Source organism: Cygnus atratus, chromosome 7, assembly GCF_013377495.2.
Source record: "Cygnus atratus isolate AKBS03 ecotype Queensland, Australia chromosome 7, CAtr_DNAZoo_HiC_assembly, whole genome shotgun sequence".
Lineage (NCBI taxonomy): Eukaryota > Metazoa > Chordata > Aves > Anseriformes > Anatidae > Cygnus > Cygnus atratus.
This window is the reverse complement of record NC_066368.1, coordinates 7252313-7270537: the sequence shown is the minus strand read 5'-3', so window position 1 is coordinate 7270537 and position 18225 is coordinate 7252313. Positions and strand designations below refer to the sequence as shown.

The window sequence follows — 18225 nt, the reverse complement described above, 5'->3', positions numbered from 1 at the left end:
AGGCTCAGTCTGGCTTTTGCTTGAGCTAGGGGAAAAGGTGACCGCTCTGTAAAGCAGCGTATTGCCAGAAAGCCATTTATCAGTCTGAAAAAGGAGACTTAATATCAAGTTTAAATCTCATTTTCATCAGCCTCACTTCAAAATCACACCGTATATTAGACTAGTAAAGGCGAATTTTCCTAACAAGAAAGCGAGGACGGAGGGAGCTGGCCAGAGCTTTCCCAGAGACACTGGCAGGGTCCTTCCTTCCCTGCTCCTTGCATTCAACCTGGCAGAAAAACTCCAAACACCTTAACACTGACTGCACGCGCTCCCTCCTTTCCTGGAAGCGTTGCTTTGTCCCGTGGAAACCTGAATGCGTACAAAACTATGCAAGGAGTCCTCACCAGCTCTCGTTATGAGCGTTGTAAGGGATGCCAGATGATTATCGGAGGCCTTCCCACTGAACCCACAGCTTCAGGGGGACGCATGGAGGCTGGCAAGATAGGGAAATCCTGTGGCCAAAAGCTTTTGGAGCAAGCAGTTTCTCCTCCCACTTGCAGAGACCACACTTAGATTTTTGTGGTGTCATAAATATGCTCTTTAGTGTGCGCACTAATAGGTCTCTGGAACACATCTGGGTTTGGTGGCTCCGGACCCCCAGGCGTGTGCATGACGGCGAGGTAAGAAGTGTCCGCTGTGTGTGTGTGTGTGTGCCCAGGGGGCTGGCTCTGTGTCTGCTGGGGCTCAGCGATGCTCGGTTTGATCCCCCCCTGCTGCTAATGCAACCTGCTACCTGGGCAGCTGTGGGAGGTAGAGAAGAGTTTTCTATCCCTAGCCTTGATTACTATAGCTTAAGTGTTACATGTAGGGTGGGTAAGTTACCACCGTAGGGAGAAAACTTACCAAAACAGACCTTTATGGTATGATAGGTTATATAGCCACTTACACATGCATATAATGGGCAGAATATATTCTCAAATTTGCTAGTATAAATATAACTGATAATGCCCTGTTTCCCCTCAAAACAGTGATTTTATTCCACAGAGTGCTACTTAAGAGACATGGTGCAAAAGTCCCAGCCTGCAGTCTTAGATCCCTTCTTCAGGCATATTAAATCTCTTTCCATGGGGAGTGGGAACTTCTGTTTTCCCATGTTCGTGCTATCTCATGCTGCTTGTGGCTTTCGAGACATGTAATAGGCTTTCCTTGAGGTGTGGTGTAGGGAGACAGCAGTCCTCTGTCAGGGAGAGGGATTGAGGTTGGCTTTAATGATTTCCTTTGTGTTGAAAGGAAAGTTTAAATAGATCGCTGTGCCCTCAGTGTGAGAGTAGAAGTGATTTCTTTTTAGGTAAGTGTTAGGAGGTAGGAAAGAACACTGCAATAACAACCTGCCTCATAAGTGAGACGTTGGCTCTGTAACCAAACAAAGAGGGAACCTGAGTCACAGGAACATTTTGTATTTATAGGGCAGCTTTCATCGGAGAATTTGAGTGTTTTACCAACTCGGAGAGCCAGGGGTAAACACACAAACTTACCCCAAGTCCGGCTTCCCTCAGCGATGTCACGGAGCCAAGCCGTTAAGGAGCACAGAGTAAGGAACTGTTTTGGTATGAGTAAGAGGACAGAATTTGGCCCTACACGCTTAACTTTCACATCTCCTTTCCCTCATAAAGGAATGTTTACCTCCACTTTATAGATCGGTAACTGATGCACAGAGATCCTAGGGAGGTTGTCCAAAGTCACAAATTGAGAAAGTTAATGAAAAAGGACCCAAGAGTTTTGACTTTGTGCTCTAACCCCAAGGAAAACTTAATTTGGCACCAGCAGCTGCTTGATCTTTAGGGCTTCTGCATGAACAGGGAGTAGTTTGCTTAATGAAATAATATCCCAGGCACATATGAAGAGCAATTACTTGCTCTCTTATAAACTCTCATGTATTCATCTAGAAAAAATGTTCATGACTCAGTCATCTGGGATGGTTCAAGCTACTCACCCTCCAGCATGAGGCGTAGGCATTACAGTGGTGAGGTTGAAAAGGAAGACACATGACCTCAATTACTCACAAGGAGTCAAATTATGATCTCAGATACAGTGGTATAAATCCAGAGTCATTCCCCCTGAAGTAATTGGCATGATACTGTATTTCTTTAACATAGGGGAAATCAGAATGCAGTCTATAATCTCAGTATGTCTGTGGAGCTTTATTCAGAGACTCTATGCTCTCCAGCAATGTATTATTAGTTGTGGAGAAAAATAAGGCTGGAAAACGTTCAAGGTAAAAAAATGTACTGAGTTTCCCTGTAGCAAGAGCAACAATTTATTACTGAGTCTTGACAGGGTAAGTAGTAATGATTTTGCTTTTTTTTTTCATCAGGGTTTCTCCACTTTTTATAAACATTTAAGTTAAATGCTATACAGAAAACCTCATAAGGGGATATCCAGCTGGACTCTTATCTTTAGTCCCTCATTTTCACTCATAAATGGTGAGGAAGGGAAGGTTCTGTCTTCAGAAAGGTGAGGAAAATGAGGAACTTACAAATTTACAGATGGAGGATGGCTACAAGCATGGACCTAGAACTAGGGACATTGCGAGTTCAGAGGAAAGAAAGATTAATGTAACAACTACAATGAAGGGTCCCGGTGGGACATCCGAAATTGTACAAAACTGTTTCCATCAGCGCAGAACAAAGGACCTACAGCTTTAAGAGCGGGGACACTGGATTCAGCACAGCAGGAGACCGAACAGCACTGTATTATAAATAGACCCTCCATTTATAGTCCCGAGCTCTCAGTAACCACGATGTTCTCAGCCTTACGGTTCTAGCAATTTGGAACTGATAGATGAGGACTTTACCCCCTTGGGACTGTGGCAAACCTGACAGAAATTAAGAGGGAAAAGCTCCATATTGACCAAAGAGAACTCACTGCAGGCATCTCACGATATTCCAACACATCGGGCAACCCAGCCTTTTGACAAATATGTACGTTTTTAACATTTTCTAAGCCACCAGAGGCAGTCCAAATGCATGCTAAATTATATTACCAGCAAATCCTACGAGCAGAGTCCAAAGGGACACCCAGGGGACCTTCCTGAAAAGCCATGGGTGTGCGGGAGAGCTGCAGGACAGCCAGGGAGCAGCCTGCCTGCCCCAGCTGCTGTCCTGGAGGGAACACGGCACAAGGTGCTTCGTGGGCATACATCACAGATCCTGGCTCCTCTTCCAGATATTACCCAATTCAGATTCCTTCCTGAAAAACATTGGCACACGCATCTCTTAGATAGCATTTCTAGGCATGCAGAAGGCATACATATACACTGGTAAAGTTAGGAATCTTGTAGGCTTAGGAAAGTGATACATGTATTACACGCAGGAATGCAAAGCAGGAATATTTACAACATGTAGGTGTTGTGATGTAGATTCAAATTTCTTTTTGAAAAATGTGAGAGCATATGTGTTCTGGAGTGCAAAGCAGGTCTAGGGGTGCCATTAGGAGAAGCTCCAGGGTAGGTGATTAAGAAGCTGTTTGCACTGGCACTGCTGAAATACTGGAGCCTTCTGCCTCTTTTCAGACAGGCTTTGTAACAACTTGAAATGTTTTTGTGGCAGATCCAAGAATAGTAAGCCTTTCCCAGCACTGAGTACAGTTGAAACGACAGCTTGCAGTCACTTGGTATGTGAATGCGAGCTGTGTAATTAATGCCTCGCTGTATCCACACCAGTCGAGACTTCTGCTATGAAACTTCCATGTTTCTGGTTCTCCTGGCAGAAAAGGAGTGGAGGTGGACTAGCACCCGCACAGCACCCACCCCAGTTTAGCTAAATGTGGTACATTGCTCTGTGATGTTTCAGGATCATAGCTGTGTCCTACTCTGGTTTGGGTCTGGCACTGTGTGTATGCAAAAGCTTCAAGCAAAAAAAGAAGTGCTTTAGCTAAGTTTCCAGTGCTACTACAGTAATGAGTATTTTTAAAGCCCAGTCTATATGCAGTTTTATACAATTTCAGTTCAGGGCTGATATTATTATTATTATTATTATTATTATTATTACTGAAATAATAGGCCAGCCCATCATTGCACATCTGCAGTGTGCAATGCTGTTACCAGAGCAGGTGCTGTACACCAGAACGGCACATTCCATCCTCCCCTGATAAGCTATCTGCACTCTGGAGAGGCAGTTCTGCTTTCCCTGGGGAGAGAGGGTTAAAGCAGTACAACTCGGCAGTGCAAACAAATCAATAATCAGGAACTTTCCTGGGAGATGCTCCCTAAGCCTGGCTGTGTTGATGCTAACTTGTCACAGTGCTGATTGTGCAGCTGGGAGCAGCGTTTGGCATGTGCACAGTTGTGTTAGCATTGCTCAAAAACCTTCCTGGGCTCTTCAGAGCAGCATCTTGTAGGAGGGAGGTTGCCACCAAGATGATTACCTTTGCCTGGATCTGGTTTGAGTGAAAAGGAACAGAGCTGAAAAACCACATGGATTATTGCTACTCAAAAATTCCTGGGTGTGGGAGTGGTAGAAATGCAGGTGATGAGTGAGGAGCAGAGGTGATCCTGATTCTGTTATGGAGCAGCTGCCCCACGAGACTCATGTGTTGCAGTGCTTGGTGGGCACGAGCATCCCTGGAGGGGCACGGGTGGCATGGGGCGGGCTGCAGGGTGGGCTCGGGCCTGAGCACATGGGGTGAGGAAGGAAGGGTGGGTGCATGTCAATAACCTGCTGCTTTGTTAGAGGAACACCTGCAGGCACACGAAATGCTCTTCTTCTTCTGACCTGGGCCCCCAGCACAAAGGTACCAGTGGTCTTTTGGCTATCCAGCTGCATCTGGGCATCTCCAAGCCAGAGAGAGGCAGCAGGACACACAGTGGGTTCATGAGGTGACAGTGACTGTGAGGTGGGAGCATCTAAAAGACCCTGAGATATTAAAACGTACCCTGTGAAGGCTGAGAACATGTTGACAGTTGTGGGTTTGCTGCTGAGAGAAGGTTGGGCAGTATAGGACAGTTTTTACCAACAGGCAGGATTCTGCTCTGTAAGAACCTTTAAGGAAAGGAGGCTTAGCTGTGATGTTTAACTGGGTATTTATTTAATGTGCCAGAGCCAACAGGTGTAGTTAATTTGGAACTGCTGAGGACACATCAACACGTGTAATGTTAAGGCAGTTATTGCAGAGAGGAGAGAGGGAGGGGGAAATAGTGTGTATTAGCATAACTATCTCCTCGCACAACCTCTCTTGCCTTTGCATAGTATCTGAGCCCTGTGGGCCGCTGCCAGCAAAATAAAACAATGATCCCAGCCCTGTGGGTCTGCAATTATTGATTTACTCACAGCTAGTTGCGTTAAATGTGTCCTTGCACTGTGAGAAAGAATTATTGAGCATACAGTGGTGTAAGGCTGCAGTGCCGTTGTTATGCTATATGAGTTACTCATAAAGGCATCTTCAAAATGTCTTTTTTTAGGCATTTCAACCACTTTATGGAAACCCATCTGGAAATAAATGTAGCTGGTCTAATGTATGTAATGAATTTAATGTGCTGTTCTTCCACATTAAGAAAAAATCTAATAGGATGATTGAGTGGGGCCAAACTTCTCCAGGAAATTCCTTCATAATACATGATTGAATTATTGTTTTTCTATTAGGGCAGCCAAAACATTCAGTGTCCTCGACAATACAGGATGTGTGCCGTAACTTTTTTGCCACTAAGCTAGGCATACTGTATCTGGACATGTGCCCAGCTATTTGAGTATTTCCATTTGAATGATTTATTTATTTTCCAAAGAAAGACTACATAAGTTATACAGAACTCTGCAAATTTCTTTCGGATCATACAACAGGACTAGGTGCCTGGCTGCCAAATGAATGAAATCTAAGGAATCCACAGGCATTTACAGCAAAGCTGAGATTTTCCTAATGGACACCTAAAAGTTATGCTCATGAAACTCCTAAATCTTGTCTCAATAGAAACTGGGCACCTAGCTCCCTTTGCAAATCTTCATCTCAAGCCTGCGTTCAAGTCCCTGGGTAAGTATCCTGATTTTCAAAAATGTTGGCCCTGCAGCTGCAACCGCATGTGCTATGAGAAGCTGCTGAACATAGTGTATGTGAAAATTGAATTATTTATTTATAAGTCTAAATATGATCCTATTAGCCTAATTTTAAATGTTTTTTAAAACCTAGAACCAGTACTTGTACCCAGTGAAGTTGCACAGAACAAAGTGTTTTGCATACTTCTTACTAATATTATGAAAATATTAATGCACTGTTGTAACAGAACCACACTGAGAAACTGGTATAAGATATTCCAAGCTGGTAGCTCAAGTTCCACCCTCCTTTCCCCACAGAAATTGTTGTTGTTGTGATACACAGGAGTAGGAAGTCAAATAATTTGAGTCTTCATTTTTGTTGTTGTTGTTGTTGTTTTGGTTTGTTTTTCTGGAAAGACATTGTGCATTTTGAGGCATCCACCTACACTGTCTCTCTGGGGTTACACCTATAAAAACGTATTTTGTCATTACCTCACATTGGTTTTTTTTGAGAACATGCTAGTGACTTTGAGATACCCTGGAAACCAGCATGTAAGTGATGATATGGCTATATGCAAGAGGAGAACTCCAAATTTTTCAAACTGCAGCTTAGGAAAAGGCTGTGTGTATTAGTGTGGAGTCCTAACCTTGTCTACAAGATCCCATGGCTCATTTCCTGTAGCAGCACAGCCTCTTCCCTTCTGTCTTTTTCACAGGGGAGGGCAATTATTTTTCTTCTGTGAATAAAATATTTGCCCCTGAAAAGTAGTCCCAGGTCAAATTAGTCATATAGTTGCAGCTGGAAACTATTTTTGGCCTAGGTTTACAACACTGAGGAGGATATCCAGATCCTTTACCAAGTATTTAAGGCATTCAGCCAAGATGTGGGAGATGCAGGTTCAGATCTCTCTGGGGAAAGGGATTTGAATCCTGCCTCTGGGAGATAACCATCATCAGCATCTTGCTGTGTAGGGAATGGTGGGATGAGAGAGAAAGTACGAATCATCGAAGCAGCCTGAGGTTTGAGCAGCTTCTTGTCTCATGGAGCTGTGGGTCCTTCCTCAGCTCCCATGCTCCAGAGACCTGGATGGGGCACTGAGCTGGGCAGGAGGCTTGGTTTGACCTGCAACTTGTCAGTTCTGGCAGATTAAACCAGACCATTTATACATTCGGCCATCACCTGTTTCAGAGGTGAGATTGGGCTCACCTTCCCATGCCCAGCTCCCAGAGAAACCAGTCTTTCATTTCTGTGTTTTTCCTACTCATGCTCCTTAAACTGAAGCTCTGAGACTTACCTGCCCCTGAGCCAGGATCCTCACTCATCCTGGCAGGGATTGGGCTGTGGCCTCTGGGACACCAAATAAAAGCAAGAGAGGGGTGATATTTATTGGCTTTATTAGCAACACAAAGTGAAAAACACCCAAGTGGGTAAAATAAACCTGAGGGGCTCAGTACCAGCTCTGTGCATAAAAAAGTCATGGCCTTTCCTGGTGATGGCATTCTGTTACATGTGCCCCGTAGCCCTGCCCCTCCAATTTATCTTGAGTCAAAAAGCTCACCAGGTTAACCCATATTTCTTTGTACAGGACTCTTAAGCCAGCTGAGAGTTTATCATCCTTGAGGAATCCATCTCGTAGAGGTTTAATTAATTTATTTTTTTTTCATACACACATAAACAGATTCAAGATGTTTTGTTCAGCCATGGAATAAAGGTTTCTCCTCCTATCTCGGTTTTCAATCAGAAAAGCGGTCAGTTCCAATGTGCCAAGATTCTCCCAAAGGCTTAATTGCCATCATCTGTGTTTACTAATGCATGCTGATAAGCATCCTGAAAAACAAGGACAGTATCCTTGTCCAGTGTGAGCTCAGAAGTACAGATAGGTCCGGGCCCGAGCTCCTCGTTAGCTGTACCTGCAGCCTGGAGGCCCCTCCGATAAGAGTGGAAGATCCCATCCACACTGCAGATGTAACACTGGCCAGCTTCACCAGCAGCACAACTTCTCAACAACAGAAATATTAAACCCATGATTCCAGTTTGGGAAAGTACAGAGCATTACCTAGATCTCTGTTCACTTACGTTCTTCACTTTCCCTCTTCAGTTGCCAAACCACGCCGTAAGACACTGCGTAACTGCTGGTGTGGTTTCCTGCTGTTAGTGCCCTGCGTGGGTGGATGCTAAAAAAAGTCTTATCATTAGTGAATCCTCACCTCCTATAAAAAATAATAATAATTAAAATAATTACAACATCCAAAGAATTACAACATCCTTGTACCTCGTCTGAGGATTGGGCCATGCACAGCATACAGATGCTGGGATCACACAGAATGAAAAATGAACGATTCTGCCGTGTAGCACCTAGGGTGACCCAGCTTGACTCCATAGGAAACAAACTCAGCATTTGGGAAGAGCCACCTCAGTGCCCTCCCTTCCACACAGAGCACCCCGGGGTGCCTAGACCTGCTTCTCCCTTCCTCTGAGTCAGAGGGCAGGCTGTCTGTCCAGCACGAGTCCAGCCAAACTAACCGTCTCTAAGTGATCTCACTGATCTTAAATAAAGAAAAGATTATTGGGTCTAGGATTCAAAGAACTGAAAAATTTCTGCTCTTCTGCCCTTCTCTGCCAAATCCCAAATATTTAAATTGAACGCAACTGCATCTGGACAAAAAATAAATAAATAAATAAATAAATAATCCCTGAATATTTTGATTATCTGGGATGTCAGACTTGTCACCTAGAAATCAGGTTACAGAAGACAAGAAAGAAAGTACATCTTAGAAAATACTTGATCCCAGTGCTTCCTCCTTGCCCTTATGTCAGTGTCCTAAAAGGCTTTGCGATGTCATTGTCTGGGGATGAAAGGCTTTTCTGACCAATTCTGTTTTAATTCTTGGTAGGACCATGAGGTGCCTGCTGGTACAGTCTAGTATAGCTGGCCCACACTATCTCATTTATGGTCTAGTCATCAGCACAGGAACACAGCTGTATTTCAAGCTGACAACATGTGCAGGCAGGTTCAAGATCTCTGTTGTTTTCTTTCTATCTTTTTTCCCCCCCTTCTAATTTGCATGATGCACATCCACACTTCAGAGATACCCAATTATATCAAAGTCTTTGAACTTTCCTCCGCCGTGTGATATCACGGAGTTGTGTAAACTAGAATTCTTCCTTCTGAGAGCCTGGAGCTTGTCAAAGCACTGCTCTATGCTACTTTCCATTGATATGCTAGTGATGCTTTGCTCTAAGGATTCTTTCCATTTCTTAGCTGAATAAAAGCTTTAAACAGAGATTACTCCTACAGTACAGAAGCATCCAGTTTACCAAGAATGCAAATACAATTCACTTTTAAGAGCAAGAGATGGGCATTAAGCATCATTAAAGGATAAGTGATTTTAAAGATATTTAGTTATTCTTCTAAACAAGAACTTGTTTCTAAACTCCAGGCAACCTGGCAGATCTTAGGTAATCAGCATTGTTTTTGATACGTTCATCCATACAGTAAGTGTCCCAAACAGAGTCACAAAGCCTGGCATTAATTCTATTTAATATATACAACTAATTTTTTATTCCATTTGCTAATTCACTTCTGGAAAGCTGATGAGGGACATGGGACATGCTAACATGGAAAAGAACAAATATAGAGTAGATTTGTTCCTCCATACAGTTGTTTTCAAGATCTCCTTGTGTACAGTGGTGTGAATTGTGTCCTGCATTCATAGATAATATTTTCTTGACACATGAGTTTGGTTAACACAACCACCCATGTATGCTGGCTGAACATGTGCATTAACAGTCAATAAATATGTGCCTATTTTTCTTCCCGGTGAACCAGACTTAAAGCAAATCTGGTCAGAAAGATGTAAGTGACAGTAAGTCCACTAAAGCTATGCCAAAAGAGGATCCATGCTACTGCTAATCAAAGTAGGAGAGGTGTAACTGGAAGATGCCATTTGGCTACCAAAGGCAGACTGGCAAGTAGCAAACCATCACAGGTGGCTCCTTACACCCTGTGCCTATGTGTCATTTAGCATGATACCTTGGAAAAAAATGGTCTGGAAGGGCAGGAACCCATCCCGAATTTTCCTGGGAGTTTGCACAATCCGTCTGCTTTCAATTTCCATGTATGCTCAGGTAGTGCTGAAAATGCCCTGCTGTGAGCAGGCACTGGTCCTGCTGCCAGGGAACCAGGGAGGTGATGCTTGCTCGGGGGCAATGCCAGCACCAGGAGAGGTGGCGGGGGTCTTCAGCAAAGAAAGATCCAGGATGAACGTACATTTCCCAGATGAAGAACCTCAAAATCTGTCACACAGAGTGAAGTTAGATCCCAAGATACCATATTTTTGGCATGCTTTAGTGTTAGTAAAATAAAATGCTAGAATTTAGGATTCTCTGTAGCATGTGAATGGCCTTCCAGAGCAGTCTGGGTAAGGAGCTTGTTCGTATATTGCTACGGCTATTAATAAATGTAATTAGTAATATATTTTTATTTGCTTTATTAAGCAAAATAATATGAATTCTTCCCTCATAAATTTTAACAGTAACTCCTCCCTGCACAGTCCTCTAGATGACTAGGATTGTAGGTCTAATTATTGGAACATGTGCTTTAATGTGTTTTAATGTCATGTTTTCCTTTAATTGTATTATACCGTAAGCCTGCTGTAGAAATAACACTATTAAAGTTTCCTTTCAAAACAAAGATCAATCAAAGAGACAAGCAATTATTTCATTATCCTTAAGAAGCTCATAACATAATGAAAGGAATGTTAAAAATAAACTAAATGGGTGTACTTGATTGAAAGAATAGATCAGTCATAACGACTTTTCTCAGAGAGTAAAAAATTAACCAGGATTAAGTTTTCACAGCTTTGAATATATTATGGATTCTCTGTTTCTAATAATTAAATAGGGAAGGCTTTCTCCAATAATAAACTAAGAATGAAATTAGCAACAGTTGTATAGAATAAAAGCAAGCACCCAGGATTAAAAGCCAAAAGTGCAGTTCTGCAGAGCAGGAGGGGTTAGATAACATTTGGTTTGACCAAGCCCTCTCAGTCCTGGCTTGGAGGAGATGCCACACGTAGAGGTCTTGCTCCACTCTACCCCCAACGCCATCCCTGCCAGTCAACCTCAGGCAGCTTCAGCCCGGAGGCTCGAGGTCACTCAATATGGCAGGCAGTAACCTGAGGATGAACTTAGCTCCTACCTGCGAGTTGCTGGCCTTCAGGCTGCCTTCAGCACGTCTTGAGAGAGAGTTTGAGGTGCAAGGCAAGGGAAGGATGTGTGGGAGGACAGCTGCCCTGCAGTTGTGAGGCCAGAGAAGAAGGAGGCTGGGAGCCTGCCGTCAGTGACTCAGGGCTACACGTCTCCAGATAGCAATGAGGCTGGATGTGGTCCTCCCTGTCCCACAGGACACAGCATCTGTTTCTCTGGAAGAAGAGAATGAGGTTCCCCTTCCAAGATACTTTTTTCGAAGGGAATTTTGTAGAGTTTGATTTATGGGCCCCACTGTGACTTTTTGGGGCCTGTAATATTGGAGCCTTTCGGAAGCTCAGATATGGAGGGAAGAAGTGGTGTAGGAGGACATCAGAGAAGAACTATTGTAACAGAAAAGCTCTCAGTTTCTAAATCTATATAACCAGTTCATTCTGCTTTAATTGTATGCATGACTACTAATGAGAGTCTCTTGTGTGTAGACAAGGCAGCTGACTACAGAGCACACTCCCTGCCTGACCCTTTGCACCCTTTTTTCTGCTGTTTCTTTCTCTTGAGGAGGCCTTGCTGTAGTGATTCCTCTCACATATTGAAACTGTTGTTTTTATAACACAAAATACTATAAGTTTTCAAAAGCTTAGTATGGAAGATATATTTCTAAGTCACGTTTCTTGCCAGAGGAGTAGTGAACACTAAATGTTGGCTGTAGACAGTGGTAGACTCAGGATTTGGTAGTTAACCAGTAAAAATATTAAAACAGGCAAAGTCTGTCATCACATAAGAGACAGCTTTCAACTTTACTAAATGTCTTTCTACTTACAAAGTTAATGGAAACCAGTCACAATGATAAAATCTGTGACCGTCTTAAATAGAAAGAATTCTTGGTTCCTTGTGGTAGAAAAAAGACTGGAATTTAAATTCTTGGAGTTTCCCTCCTCGTTTTTAATTCCTTTCATTTGATTAAAAGAAAGTTTTAAAAATGAACGGTCCAATGCATGAAGAAAAGAGAAACATACATCTTAGTTAGATAAAAATCCAACCCTTAAAAAATACCCAAACCTTGCAATTATGAGAAATCTAACAGCCCCAAAACATGAGAACCAGAGCAGATAGAGAAGGTAAACAGAACCTTGGGCAAAAAAAGGACGAATGCAGGATTGTTACTGGGGGATGCCTGATAAAAACATGACGGGAGAAACCACCATGGAAACCACTTGCAGCTCAGGAAAAAGAACAGCAAACAGGCAGAGATTGGAGTTGCAGATAACAATGTGCAGAAACTTTCCGAGAGAAAGCAGCGAATAAAAATAAGGGCAATAATCACATAAAGAGAAAGCTCAGAGATCCAGATGTGCCAAAAGGCCGGCAGAAAGGAGACAAGTGAAAGAAAGAAACTCAAGGACTATGGAGTTGAAAAGTTGCAATAGCTCTGGAGAATTTCACAAATTACTGGACAAATTATGAAAGAAGGAAAAAACAGAGCAGATCCTCCTCCTCACCTCAAGCATCTCTGCCTGAAGATTGGATCTTCAGTTGCACCGCAGTATAGTGCTGCCATTGCCGCCTTACTGCAGGTCAGCTCTGAGAGCAAACATCAGCCATCGCAAGCTCTTCAGAAGAGAGGCTGTCCTTTCATTCGTTTTTGCACTCTGCAGCACTCCTGCTAGGGCTCTGAGGCAACTGTAGTGGCCCAAACAATAAATAGGAGAGTGTAAGCTAAATCTCACGGCGTCAAAACTGGGTGAACTGACTCTTGTTAGCATAGCAAAGACAATATTGGCCACTGCAAGACTGCCAAAAAGCCAAGTCAACTGGTATTTAGTGAAGACTTTTGTCTGCTGCCTGGAACACTCTTTAAGAGTGACGAAAGGGGAATTAATATTTTGTACTCTATAAAAATTTCTATTGTAAAAATGGTCTGGTTTGTGCTAGAATGAAGCCATGGCTCCCTGAAGTTTTACATAAACAACCAGATTAAGAGCAGGACCATCACCGGGACACGTTTTCTCATGAGCTCAATGTCTGCCTGTTATGACCAGCTCTCACCTATCTCAAGAGTGTCATCACAAAGTTATTTTGGGGTTGGGATCTTTTCTTCATTTTGATAACAAATTTCATCCTGGACTGAAAAATCTCTTCCAGTCACCATGAGAACCAACACAATCCCCTTATGCTAGCAAAAAAAGGTTGAATTTCGGCAAAACAATATAGAGACATTTCTCCAAACAAAAGGGCTTAATTAAAAATTTCCCATCAAACTCTATTTCCACTTGCATATGCCCTTGTAGGACATCCAAACATGTCAAAGTCATCTGGTGGATCCTTCTGAGCAAACATTAGCAACGTTCAGGCTGGAAGTTTTATCTAAGTAAAACCTCCAGGTTGAGTGCTCTGGTCTATGAAGAAGCAGCCATGCATACTGGTACACCTGGTATAGATGCCTGTATCAGAAGGGCATGAATATTCATTGGGATTTCTCACAGTCCCATTCCCAGGAGATTATGTTTCTCCATGAGGAAAGAAGGTGCCTAGCTGGTTAGCTACAAGTTACCTAGTTGGTAAACTACACCATCAAAGGTTGGAGAGATTAATTCCAGTATGTCTCGCTGTAGGGTTACAGTCAAGATCCTTCAAGTTCCATTATAAAGAGCCACTACTATACCAAATTAAGACAGAAGTGAAAGCTACTGCAGTTATAATTGCTCCCGTTAGAGAAGTCTGAACTTCATTTGGGAGGCCAAAACATCATCTGAAAACCATAGATACAAACCTGTCAAAATAGCATTCACTAAACACGCAACTCATACTTGCCCCTTCTCTTCCTCAAACTCTCCTCTACTGAAAAAACTCTCTGTTTGCAATTTTTTGGGCAGAAATAGTAAAAAATATTTACCTGTGCCAAAGCTTACAGTCTCACTTATAAAAGTATATCAGCAAATGGCCAAGTGTAGGAGAGGTACACGGGCATTTATACTGCAACATGACTCTTAAATGAGTCCTCTTAAATGTTTAAGATTAGTAATTCCAGTCAATTTTGTGCAACATTGATAGTTTTTCTAGTTTTTAGTAGTAATGGACAGTACATCATTACTAAAAACGTAATATTTTTGCACCTGGGCTCTTTTATGATAGTGTTACTCCTGTGCAAAATTAAATGTCAGCAAAAGAAGAGTGATTCTAAAATGAAATTTTAAATAAATGCATTATTACGCTGAGGAGGTAGTATAGTGATTTAATACGGTGACTAGTCACACCTGAATAACTAAAGAGTTTGTTTTCACAGGGAAGCGCTAAGTTTACTAAAGCGAAGGGAAAGTATTTTATTACAAATAGGTTATCTTAGCGTTTTCACTCAGTTTGGTGCAAAACTTCATGTGGAAACTGGGATTTGACTGAAGTGTAGCTGGGGAAAAAAAAAAAAAGGAAAAATAAGAAAAATAAGTAAAAAGTTATCAAAGCAAAGTCCCTAAACACAAAGTGCTCTGGAAGACGCCCAGAGCAGGCAGGGTTCTTCCTCCGCAGCTGCAGGTCCAAGCTCTGCAACAAGACCCCAAATCCTGGCTCCCCAGTCCCCCTGTGGCTGAGGCAGGCTTGGAGCTGGGAGAAGGGTCAGGATGGGTCCCTTGCTCCCTGGGCAACTGCTCAGGATGACTCCATCTCCCTCTCCATGCTACACATGGTCCAACTCCTGCCGACGAAGGCTGTTCTCCACATATTATAACTTGTAGGGCTGGGGAGTTTATTGTAGATCGTTTGTAATGCTGCTCAACAAATGTACAGCAGGTGCTGAAGGAATGCAAAAGACTGTTGTACTTCATCAAATCATTAGAAACTTTTGAAAGGGGCTTAATTTCTGGACTATCTTCAGATTCATAAAACCTATTTCACAATTAAAATAGTGAAGGAGTATTCAAACCATGAGGACAAAATTTGTAGTCTTTTAGGATTTTTTTCCACTTTGTCCTGGAAAAATGGCTTCCCTGCAATTTTTTGTAGCTTCCTTGTTTTCCTTCAGTGCAGTTTCCTTTCAGTATTTCTTTGCTGAGTTCATGCATCAGCCTATTCATTAGATATAAGGATGAAAAAAAGAATGAAAGAATAAAGCAAAAATAAGGATCTGTTCCCAAAGCCAGTGAAAACAATGGGAGTCAAAGGAACTGGCAATGACAAAACATTTTATTTTCCTCGGGAGAGTAAGAATGATCCTAGCCAAAGTTTTGGAGCACAAAGATTCCAGTAATACATCCAGCACAACAAAACGTAAGTTGACGTCTCATTCAGGTTCTTACCACCTTGTTAATCATGACACTCACCTCATATTATGTTTGAGGAGCAGAGTGACAGCTGTTATTATTGCATTAACTGCACAAGGAAGGTCTTTTATCTTCCTATGGGATTTTAGGCTGACTACTGTACGTACAGTTTCTGACTGCTGAAAGCTGAGGGTAACCCCTTAAAAAGATACGATCTCTCTTTTTCTTTTCTTTTTTTTTTTTTTTAACTTTGGAAATTACAAACAGAAGAGCCTGTGATGTAGAGACACACACAGAAGGAAATGATCTGAGAGAGGAGCCTTTAATAAGCTAAATAGGTTCAGCCTAATGTACATTCTTGTCTTCATTAATTTAGTGGATGACTTTCAGAAGAGTGAGCCTCTCTTTCTCTGGTGTAGGCAAAGCGCAGCTGAACTCACCCCCCTGCTGATATGCTATGGGTAAAATCATCTAGAAATCACTTAATCTGAAAGGAAAAATCCTCTTAGGTATTTTCCCAAAGACTTCCTTGAATAGGCTCAGCATTGGCAATCGTATAAGGAAGAAAACAGTTTAGCTGAAGATTTTCCTACAGCACAGCTCCTGCATTGCTTCGCTTCCCCTCACCTGCAAAAGATGGCCCTCCCTCCCCTAGCTTTGACAAATCTTTTTGGGGCCGCTGGCTGACTTTTTAAAACTGTTGTTGTGTCTGCGGTGTACTGCGAGCTGGGAACCTCACAAGGAGCATCATACCGGTCTGTGCCCCAAGTAGCGTACAGCTGGAAGTCAGATTTCATAAATCAAGTCCGAGGAAATCTCATGAGAGGGAGCTGTCACATGGGGTCACGTAAATGAAAAAACAGCTCTTAAGAAGTGGGCACGTCTCAGCACATTGGTGCCAAAGCACTGCTCATTAGGAGCTGACTGAATGGCAAGAACAGCTCTGTTTCCATCCCATCTGCTCCATGGCGCTCATTCATCAACAGAGAGCCACCACGTGCCAACTGGAACTGGGATCCAGCAGCATGCAGGAGAAGTCGGAGAGTGAAGGAAAGCTGCAGCCTAATGGGTCACGAGGCATCCTGCGGGCTGCAGAGGATGCACTGGGGCTGTGGGAGGCAATTTGGAGTTGTCAAAAGGTCTTCAGTTTAAAAAAAAACAACACGTATTCTAGTAAGACAATAACCCACTTCACGTTGGCTTAGGACAATTTAATGTAAAAGAACAGTTTGCTCAGACGCTTTTTTGGGGGGGAACTATTGAGGTTCTGGGAAATAGCTGCCTTTCCAGCTTACTAGCTCTAGGGTAGTGTTGGTTTTGTCCAGAGGTTGTGGTCAGGGAGCTTTCATTCACAATTGCTGTATCATAGATCTGGAGAGAATCATCTGGACAGGGCACTTCAATGTCCTCATTGTGCTTTGAGAACAGAAAAGAGATTAATCCAGAAGAATTATCTTTAATAAATAAGGCCTTTTATCTCGCTGGCAATCTAAGTGCTATGAATGCTGTTGCTTAACACCATCCTCACTGCAACCCACGTTTTTTGGGGGGAGCTTGCTACCAGACATGGATTCCAACTTCCCAAGTAGCAAATTTGCTCTTGCAATTAAATACTTATCCCCTCCAACCTTGCCTCCCCTCAAGCTGTTTAAAAGACCCCCTGATTAAAAGGCATCACATTTCAGTATTGATTATCCATGCAACTTACAACAGTTATTATTATTTTGCTTTGTGGTTTTAATTGTATGTTTAACCTCTTTATTTGAAGGCTCACAACATTTCCAACTTCTTATCTGACCGCCATGATCTTTCTTCTGGTTTCTTATTCACTGAAGAATTCACGTCCTTTGTTCTAATCTGATATGGTAATATGCATGAGTTGATTTCTTTTTTGGTCTGTGTTGCTCAAGTGTTAAACCGTATTGGGAAAGACTTTGTACCCTTTAGTGGCTCATTTGCCTCTGGAAACTCTGCATGTGCTGGCAGTAACATTGGTGCCATGGATGGGCTAGTGAGTTAGTATTAGGCTTCAGTAGTGAAGGATGAGACATTCTTCCTCCTTTCCCAGACTCTAAGTGATGTTGCTGGTCCAAATCCATTAATGTTTTTGCTACCATCCTCCAGCAATGTGGGAAAACAAAAGACAAAGACTATTCATGTCAACAAGAAATCTGGAAAAAAAAACAAAAACAGGCTTTCATAATCAAAGAAATGTTTCTGTCCTTATACAGCATAAAGCAGCAGAAGAAAAAGAAAAAAGAGAAAAAAATTAAAAAAGAAACACATTTATGATGCCCCAGCAATAAACATGCCTGCAGCCTGCAAAACAATATCAATATTACACAGGGATCATCAACATGCCATTGTGGATGAACAGATTGCACACTTCAGTTGAAAAACAAATAGCTTTCAGAACTCACTGAAAAAAACCTCCTAATTTTAGGCATAGAGAGCATGTGTTAACATTGCCACATGATGAATGCATGATAGTTTGCTCCAGACAACCAACCTTAAAATATCTGAGACCTTATTGTGTTATTGGTGTTTATAATTTGTACTGCAGTCAAGCCTAAAAGCCCTAGGGCCTCAATTGTGCTGTGGATGGCATAAACAGAGCAAAAAGACTGTCCCTGTCCCTCAGATACTGCAGGCTAAACGAAACCTTGTCTGTCACCTGCTCTTCCCTCTTGCCTATAGCTTGAGTTTTCTCTAGCTTAGATCTTCAGCACGTAACCTCTCTGAGGTAGGAACAACGTGG

General features: G+C 42.4%; 3 long non-coding RNA genes across 7 annotated transcripts in view; 1 reads left to right on the top strand and 2 right to left on the bottom strand.

Moving 5' to 3' along the window:
- The first annotated feature begins 449 nt into the window (after positions 1–449).
- On the top strand, positions 450–17370 carry LOC118248554 (uncharacterized). 2 transcript variants are annotated; one of them, XR_004778786.2, is made up of 4 exons: positions 450–662; positions 1449–1573; positions 5944–6003; positions 17236–17370. It is a non-coding gene; the product is annotated as an uncharacterized LOC118248554 (long non-coding RNA). The 2 variants fall into 2 exon arrangements; XR_004778785.2 differs by lacking the exon at positions 1449–1573 and having other exon boundaries at positions 529–662.
- Positions 7686–13096, bottom strand: LOC118248556 (uncharacterized). The gene is made up of 3 exons (XR_004778788.2): positions 12714–13096; positions 11207–11429; positions 7686–8216 (listed from the first exon to the last, which is right to left on the bottom strand). It is a non-coding gene; the product is annotated as an uncharacterized LOC118248556 (long non-coding RNA).
- The window catches only part of LOC118248553 (uncharacterized), a 39679-nt gene continuing 37227 nt past the window's right edge, over positions 15774–18225 (bottom strand). For 3 of the 4 annotated variants that reach the window (XR_004778782.1, XR_004778784.1, XR_004778783.2), the window contains exon 4: positions 15774–17638. This is a non-coding gene — a long non-coding RNA (uncharacterized LOC118248553). The remainder of the gene's footprint in view (positions 17639–18225) is intronic. The other variant, XR_004778781.2, reaches the window with a different exon arrangement.